General features: G+C 49.1%; 2 non-coding genes across 2 annotated transcripts; both read right to left on the reverse strand.

Annotated features, from left to right (window-relative positions):
• Positions 1-2,640: 2,640 nt before the first annotated feature.
• Trnat-cgu (transfer RNA threonine (anticodon CGU)) lies at positions 2,641-2,713 on the reverse strand. Its single transcript has one exon. It is a non-coding gene; the product is annotated as a tRNA-Thr (tRNA).
• A 2,374-nt stretch (positions 2,714-5,087) lies between these two features.
• Trnat-agu (transfer RNA threonine (anticodon AGU)) lies at positions 5,088-5,160 on the reverse strand. The gene has a single exon. It is a non-coding gene; the product is annotated as a tRNA-Thr (tRNA).
• Positions 5,161-9,160: the final 4,000 nt, after the last annotated feature.

Genomic DNA, 9,160 nt, shown 5'->3' on the forward strand with positions numbered 1-9,160 from the left:
ACAACGGACGTCTGACGTAAGAGCCGGCCGTCGAAGTCAAAAATATCGCGATGGCTGGCAAGAAGACAGCGAAGCTCGTGAGCTTGGTGCGCTGGAAGGTCCGGGGAAATCATTGCCACAAAGTCCTCTGATTTTGCGAGGTTGTGCTGATTTTGCTTTGTCAACTTGGGCTGTGTCAAGGGCCATGGTAGAAATCTCGCAGTTATCCAATGGTGAAAGAAGGGCAAGCGCTATTCCTTGAGAAAGGACTTGTGTCGAAAGTCCGAAATTTAGTAACGGCAGTGTGATCCGATTCTGGGCAACCGTTACGACCGAAAACGGGAGAGCCACGTGGTGGTTGAGCAGCACGTTTGTAACCGGTGAAACGATGTAATCACCATCCGGCACGGGCGGAGACGAGGTCAGCGGAAGGTAGGTCACTCCCTTTGGGGCCAGGCGAATGTGCTCAGTGGAACGAAACTGGGGCTGAGGTTCGACATCAGTAGTAAGGGGGCTGGGTAGCTCGAGCCTTACAACACCCGAGGCACAATCGATTAAGGCTACGTGGTCCGCGAGAAAGTCCAGGCCGATAATAACGTCATGAGGGCACGTGTCCAGGACAGCAAACATAACAGGCAGTTCGTGGCCGGCCAGACCAGCACGCGCAGTACACAGTCCGCCTACGGAGGTCATCCCACCATCCGCAACGCTCAAAACACGGGGCGGGCAGGTGTGAGGACTTTCCATAGGGGCGGCGAAAGGATGAGCTCATGGCGGACAACTTCGCACCTGTATCGACTAAAGCAGTTACCGGTAGAGGATCGACATGAAGGGCTAATGAGTTGTGCTTTCCAGAACGAGGAGGTAGAGGATTTTCGAGCCAGGTCGGAAACGCAGCATCACCTCTGGAAGCTGCACTGCCTAGTTTTCCGAGGAGTATCGGGCCGCACGGTCGGGCATCGGGTACGAGCGGCGAGGTTGCGGTGATCTCGGACTGGTGACATTAGGGCGAGGGTGAGCGGTTGAACCGGGTATGCACAGGGTCTGCACTCAAGTGTTGGGTATTCGAGCTTGGGGGAGTACGGCGCTGCTCATCGAGAGTGTAGCTGTAGGAGAAAGACCGAGAGCCATAAAGAGGTGACGCATTGGGTGGGGGTGGAGTCCAGTGGTTCCTATAGTAACGAGCGATGTGGCCAATACAGGAGCAGGTGAAGCAAATTGGTCTGTCGTCAGACGTTCGCCATTCAGCAGGATTGCGGCGGCAGTTGCTAAAAGGCACTTGGGGGCTTATGTGCGTGGTCGGCCAAAACTGTTGGGTAAAAGAAGGTGGGGATGCCCGATACTGCAGACTTGATGAAGGCCCATGCTTGCCATTTCATCACGAATGATGGCCTGGATTGCAGCTATCGTAGGACGTTGGCAGCGATCATCTGCATATGGCAGTGTGGGGGTCAGGACCATAGCTTCCATTTGGCGGCGCACGATTCTGGTGATATCCGCAGACGGGGCGACAGGGTCTGGCTTGCGCGGAGCAGGAGCGGGTAGATGGACGTCATCGCAGGAAGTCGTCACAGCAGTGTGCGGGAGCCGGGCAAATTGGTAAGCTATACAGCGCCCCTTGGCCTGCTCAAATCGCCGACACTCCTTGATGAAGGAATCAACGGTGGCGCAGTACCTCCAAATACGAAGGTGAAAGGCGTCATCGGCAATGCCCTTAAGGATATGGCTAGCCTTGTCCGTTTCGGACATTCCTGGGTCAACTTTGGAGCATAGGGCCAAAACGTTGTGAATCTAGGCGACGTAACATTCAGTTGATGTTTGAGCACGTGTTGAGAGCCGTTGCTTTGCCGCAAGCGGGCGACCAATGGGCTTCCCGAACACCTTTCGAAGCTCTTTTTTGAAAACATCCCAACTGGTTAGTCATGCTTCATTCGTTTCAAACCGTGTCTCAGCCGTTTGTTTGAGGCAAAAAGCAGCGTTGGCGAGCTTAAGCGTGTCGTCCCATCTGTTGTGAGCACTCACACGTTCGAACCTACGTAGCCAATCTTCTACATCAGTGTCGTCCGTCCCAATGAAGTCACCGGGGTCCCGACACAACGATGAACGGTGAAGAGGATCCGGGCTCATTGGTAGACATCGCGTCGCCGCGAGCGTTGCGCCCACTCCGAAGTTTCGTGTTGGTATGAAGCCTCGCTGACTAGAGGTACAGGAAACAGGAAGTCCAGCGCCTTCACCAAAGATGTCACGTGACAACGCAGAGATAGGAGGTCAGGAAGAAGGTGTATTTACAAAAGACACCGTAGTCACCGGGAAAGAGACGGGTAGATAGCGCGAACTCAGTACAACGGGAGCTCGGACTTCATCTACCTTCTCTTCATTCCGTTGGTCATCTACCAGCGTCTTTCCACCGGAGCACATACCCAGATGGGCAGAGATTGGACACATGGATATGCGGGTATGGTCAGTGTAAGTTTCTTGTGAAGCTGGGCAAAGTCTGTGACAATATATATAGCGAATCAGAATGGGAAATGAGGAGCTCGTTGAAATAATACAGACATAAGGATTGGCAGTCAAGAATGCCAACGAAAGCAAAGGGGTGGATGCGGTAGGTCATTGAAACAGATAAAGAATTTTTGGAAGAAAGAAAGTGGAGAAAAAATGCCCACCGGGTGGGAACTGAGCCCACGACCTCCAGAATACGCGTCTGGTGCGATGACCACTACGCTACCGGCGGGGCTGTTTTCCCCTGCACTTTCTTTAGGGGATTTGTTGCCTGCGCTTAAGCAGCTAGCCAGCACCACTTGAACTACTTGGGGTGAAGGGGACCTTGTTTTTACCCCCGGGTCGTGACTGGAGCTTCTACGACATGTCAACAGTGGTGAGAAAAGCGTTGAACCCTTTTAATCTACCAACGGGACGAAGACTGCCAGAACAGAGACCCTCGCTATGCATGTAGAGAATCAGAACGAAAAATGAGGAGCTCCTTGAATAATACAGAAATAAGAATTGACAGTCAAGAATACCAAGGAAAGCAAAGGGGAGGATGCGGTAGGTAACTGAAAGAGATAAAGAAGTTTTGGAAGAAACAAAAAAAGTGGAGAAAAAATGCCCGCCGGGTGGGATCCCAACCCACGACCTCCAGAATACGCGTCGAGTGCGAAAACCACTGCGCTACCGGCGGGGCTGTTTGTCGTAGGTCACGCGTTCGGATCCCACCCGGCGGGCATTTTTAAGTGCGAATGCACTTTATAAGCGACCCCAAACCATCCACCGCCGGCGTCGGCGGCGGCGTCGGCGTCCGCAGTGCTCCTCTATAAAGAAACAGCATCCGGCGCCAGGTTTCGATCCGCGGACTTTGCGGCCGCAGCGCGACGCTCTACCGACCAAGCCACGGACGCGACGTGATATCAGCGTTAGTGACGCGCCTTATATCTTTAACGCATTCAAACTACGTCATCAGCGGCGTGCGTTGGCGACTCAGCGGCGTTATAGCGGCTTGATAACTGCGTGGTGTACACGTGATACTACAAACCCGATGAAAGAGATAGAAGAGAAGGGAGAAGGCGGCGAGGCGGTGGGCTGCGGGGGCCGAGCGCAAGCGCCGCAAGCGGGCCGACAACCGTGCATTCGCACTTTCACATTCTCCCCCTCGGGGAAATGCGGGGGAATTCTCCACTTTCTTTCTACCAAAAATTCTTTATCTGTTTCAGTTTCAATGCTTTCCTTGGCATTCTTTACTGCCAATCCTTAATTCAGTTGAACTTTTGAGCAGTTGAACTTTTCAAGATGGTGGAGAACACAAGAAAAGAAAACTTTGAACAAGGTAAAAGCAGGATTGTTGCCAACGTTTCAGCAAAGAGACTTGCTTTCGTCAGGAAGCAAGTGTGCGCAGACTATATATATATATATACATATATAGTCTGCAAAGATAAAAACTCACACAGAGCGCGAAAAAATAAGGTCAGGCTTATTTCTAATATCTGCGTCTTTCTCGTGTGTCTCTGTCTCTACTAACCTTATATATATATATAGCGAATCAGAATAGGAAATGAGGGGCTCGTTGAAAATAACACAGAAATAAGGGTTGGCAGTCGAGAAAGCCTCGGAAAGCAAAGGGGAGGATGTGGTAGATCATTGAAACAGATTGAGAATTTGGAAAGAAAGAAAGAAAGTGAAGAAAAAATGCCCGCCAGGTGGGATCCGAACCCACGACCTCCAGAATACCGGTCTGGTGCGATAACCACTACGCTACCGGCGGGGCGATTTTCCCATTCACTTTCTGGGGTATTTATGTTAGGTATGTTTGTTTCCTGTGCTTGGGGGTGGTAGCCAGCGCCATTCGGACTAATCGGGGTGAAGGGGACCTTCTTTTTAACCCCCGGGTCGTGACTCGAGTGTCTACGACATGTCCAGAGTGGTCGACCAGCTTTGAACCCTCTTAAGCTCCCTTTGGCAACAAGACTGCCAGAACAGAGGCCCTCGCTATGCATGTAGCGAATCAGAATAGGAAATGAGGGGCTCGTTGAAAATAACACAGAAATAAGGGTTGGCAGTCGAGAAAACCTCGGAAAGCAAAGGGGAGGATGTGGTAGATCATTGAAACAGATTAAGAATTTGGAAAGAAAGAAAGAAAGTGAAGAAAAAATGCCCGCCAGGTGGGATCCGAACCCACGACCTCCAGAATACCGGTCTGGTGCGATAACCACTACGCTACCGGCGGGGCGATTTTCCCATTCACTTTCTGGGGTATTTATGTTAGGTATGTTTGTTTCCTTGCTTGGGGGTGGTAGCCAGCGCCATTCGGACTAATCGGGGTGAAGGGGACCTTCTTTTTAACCCCCGGGTCGTGACTCGAGTGTCTACGACATGTCCAGAGTGGTCGACCAGCTTTGAACCCTCTTAAGCTCCCTTTGGCAACAAGACTGCCAGAACAGAGGCCCTCGCTATGCATGTAGCGAATCAGAATAGGAAATGAGGGGCTCGTTGAAAATAACACAGAAATAAGGGTTGGCAGTCGAGAAAACCTCGGAAAGCAAAGGGGAGGATGTGGTAGATCATTGAAACAGATTAAGAATTTGGAAAGAAAGAAAGAAAGTGAAGAAAAAATGCCCGCCAGGTGGGATCCGAACCCACGACCTCCAGAATACTGGTCTGGTGCGATAACCACTACGCTACCGGCGGGGCCATTTTCCCATTCACTTTCTGGGGTATTTATGTTAGGTATGTTTGTTTCCTGTGCTTGGGGGTGGTAGCCAGCGCCATTCGGACTAATCGGGGTGAAGGGGACCTTCTTTTTAACCCCCGGGTCGTGACTCGAGTGTCTACGACATGTCCAGAGTGGTCGACCAGCTTTGAACCCTCTTAAGCTCCCTTTGGCAACAAGACTGCCAGAACAGAGGCCCTCGCTATGCATGTAGCGAATCAGAATAGGAAATGAGGGGCTCGTTGAAAATAACACAGAAATAAGGGTTGGCAGTCGAGAAAACCTCGGAAAGCAAAGGGGAGGATGTGGTAGATCATTGAAACAGATTAAGAATTTGGAAAGAAAGAAAGAAAGTGAAGAAAAAATGCCCGCCAGGTGGGATCCGAACCCACGACCTCCAGAATACCGGTCTGGTGCGATAACCACTACGCTACCGGCGGGGCGATTTTCCCATTCACTTTCTGGGGTATTTATGTTAGGTATGTTTGTTTCCTGTGCTTGGGGGTGGTAGCCAGCGCCATTCGGACTAATCGGGGTGAAGGGGACCTTCTTTTTAACCCCCGGGTCGTGACTCGAGTGTCTACGACATGTCCAGAGTGGTCGACCAGCTTTGAACCCTCTTAAGCTCCCTTTGGCAACAAGACTGCCAGAACAGAGGCCCTCGCTATGCATGTAGCGAATCAGAATAGGAAATGAGGGGCTCGTTGAAAATAACACAGAAATAAGGGTTGGCAGTCGAGAAAACCTCGGAAAGCAAAGGGGAGGATGTGGTAGATCATTGAAACAGATTAAGAATTTGGAAAGAAAGAAAGAAAGTGAAGAAAAAATGCCCGCCAGGTGGGATCCGAACCCACGACCTCCAGAATACCGTATTCTGGAGGTCGTGGGTTCGGATCCCACCTGGCGGGCATTTTTTCTTCACTTTCTTTCTTTCTTTCCAAATTCTTAATCTGTTTCAATGATCTACCACATCCTCCCCTTTGCTTTCCGAGGTTTTCTCGACTGCCAACCCTTATTTCTGTGTTATTTTCAACGAGCCCCTCATTTCCTATTCTGATTCGCTACATGCATAGCGAGGGCCTCTGTTCTGGCAGTCTTGTTGCCAAAGGGAGCTTAAGAGGGTTCAAAGCTGGTCGACCACTCTGGACATGTCGTAGACACTCGAGTCACGACCCGGGGGTTAAAAAGAAGGTCCCCTTCACCCCGATTAGTCCGAATGGCGCTGGCTACCACCCCCAAGCACAGGAAACAAACATACCTAACATAAATACCCCAGAAAGTGAATGGGAAAATCGCCCCGCCGGTAGCGTAGTGGTTATCGCACCAGACCGGTATTCTGGAGGTCGTGGGTTCGGATCCCACCTGGCGGGCATTTTTTCTTCACTTTCTTTCTTTCTTTCCAAATTCTTAATCCGTTTTAATGATCTACCACATCCTCCCCTTTGCTTTCCGAGGTTTTCTCGACTGCCAACCCTTATTTCTGTGTTATTTTCAACGAGCCCCTCATTTCCTATTCTGATTCGCTACATGCATAGCGAGGGCCTCTGTTCTGGCAGTCTTGTTGCCAAAGGGAGCTTAAGAGGGTTCAAAGCTGGTCGACCACTCTGGACATGTCGTAGACACTCGAGTCACGACCCGGGGGTTAAAAAGAAGGTCCCCTTCACCCCGATTAGTCCGAATGGCGCTGGCTACCACCCCCAAGCACAGGAAACAAACATACCTAACATAAATACCCCAGAAAGTGAATGGGAAAATCGCCCCGCCGGTAGCGTAGTGGTTATCGCACCAGACCGGTATTCTGGAGGTCGTGGGTTCGGATCCCACCTGGCGGGCATTTTTTCTTCACTTTCTTTCTTTCTTTCCAAATTCTTAATCCGTTTCAATGATCTACCACATCCTCCCCTTTGCTTTCCGAGGTTTTCTCGACTGCCAACCCTTATTTCTGTGTTATTTTCAACGAGCCCCTCATTTCCTATTCTGATTCGCTACATGCATAGCGAGGGCCTCTGTTCTGGCAGTCTTGTTGCCAAAGGGAGCTTAAGAGGGTTCAAAGCTGGTCGACCACTCTGGACATGTCGTAGACACTCGAGTCACGACCCGGGGGTTAAAAAGAAGGTCCCCTTCACCCCGATTAGTCCGAATGGCGCTGGCTACCACCCCCAAGCACAGGAAACAAACATACCTAACATAAATACCCCAGAAAGTGAATGGGAAAATCGCCCCGCCGGTAGCGTAGTGGTTATCGCACCAGACCGGTATTCTGGAGGTCGTGGGTTCGGATCCCACCTGGCGGGCATTTTTTCTTCACTTTCTTTCTTTCTTTCCAAATTCTTAATCTGTTTCAATGATCTACCACATCTTCCCCTTTGCTTTCCGAGGTTTTCTCGACTGCCAACCCTTATTTCTGTGTTATATATATATATATATATATATATATATATATGTAGTCGTGAAGTAGAGTCCTTAGTTGCTAAAGGAATACGCACAAAGTAGAAGTAAGATATATATATATATATATATATATATATATATGAAAATCTTCTTAATGGTATACTTTCTGTTATTGCTGCGAAGCCGATAGTTTTCCGGTGATGGTCCGTTACCATAGCCAAAGAAATCGTTGCTGAAGACATCGCAGTGGTGTTAGAGTGCGCTGTGGTTGCCTGTGGGAGTGGTCACATCTGGGCCTATTCTATTGCAATCAAGCTCAATTTTGCTGGGGATAGTTCAGAATACCTCACAACAGCCATTGCTAAAAACATAGGCCTCTCTGGACGCATAATTTATAGAATTTATGGGATCGCATGGGCTCTGACCGCGTCTTGTCTTCGTGCTCCTCCTTCAATGAAGTATCTCGCTTCAAGGCAAAGCTTATCATTTTGAGCACCACATGCTTCAGCCCAATATTGTCTCCGTTGTTATTGAGAAAACGATGTCGGTATGTGTTTGCATGTAACATGAAAAAGCGTGAGAATTGTCGTCGTTGGAAAGGAACGGGCTGTGCAAGTAACAAAAATTGTCCTCCTGAAGAATACCTACCTCCATGGTATTAGCTTTTCGGCGGTACTCGACCACATGGAATCTCAGCACTGCTGTCTTCGCTAAATTCACGCTTGTTGCTACAGGCTTGTCATCATACCTGTACTCAAAGCCGTATTGTGCCGAGAAATCAATTCTAACGTAAGTTTGCATGTGTTTGTTATACAGCCCGTAGTAGATGGAATATTTGTTACTGGGAAGAAAAAAGGAAAATAGACATTTTAAAGTGTTGCAACCATGGACGATGAATGGAAAAACAGACCACGCAGTTTCAGTATAACTTGAACAGCAGGTTAGTTTCGACAGCATGCGGATGCTCTGCTATAGGGAACGCTTTGTTAACAGATCAAGCCCACCTAAATGCTTTACTGCGTGATAAGTCATGAGCTCATGCATTACGGGGCCGCTTGGTAGCGCGATAAGCGGAAGAGGAAGGACGTGAACACTCGTGGTTGGTGACTCCCTTGCACTATAGGCTGGTTGTCCTATCAACTGTCCTTATATATCCCCAGCCAATCAGGAACCAATGGTTGCTCGTTGAAAGCTTGGGTTGGTATGGCGTCGGTTTCCTTACGGTTCGACAGTAGAAGGAAAAAGTTATGGCTTCATAATAATAACAATAATAATAATAATAATAATCAATCAATCAATCAATCAACCTTTATTAAAGTGCCCAGGAACAGCCGTAGCCTTCGTGCTGGCGCACTGAGAGGGAAGAAAAACAAAAGAAAAAGGCCGCATTAAAGTACATCAGCGGCTAACACACAAACAGCCAGGAAAGCAGGTGGGTGAGTGAAAAAGAATAAACTGGAATACTACAGAGAATAAAGTTGAAAGTGGTATCCAAACTACATTACAGGACTAACAGACACTGTAAATTATGGTACATTGCCAAAAAACATCGTACAATGACCATAGCAATCGGATGAAGCATCAATT

This window comes from Haemaphysalis longicornis, unplaced genomic scaffold (genome assembly GCF_048455015.1).
Source record: "Haemaphysalis longicornis isolate Haplotype H1 unplaced genomic scaffold, Haemaphysalis longicornis Haplotype H1 scaffold_9, whole genome shotgun sequence".
In the NCBI taxonomy this organism is placed as follows: domain Eukaryota; kingdom Metazoa; phylum Arthropoda; class Arachnida; order Ixodida; family Ixodidae; genus Haemaphysalis; species Haemaphysalis longicornis.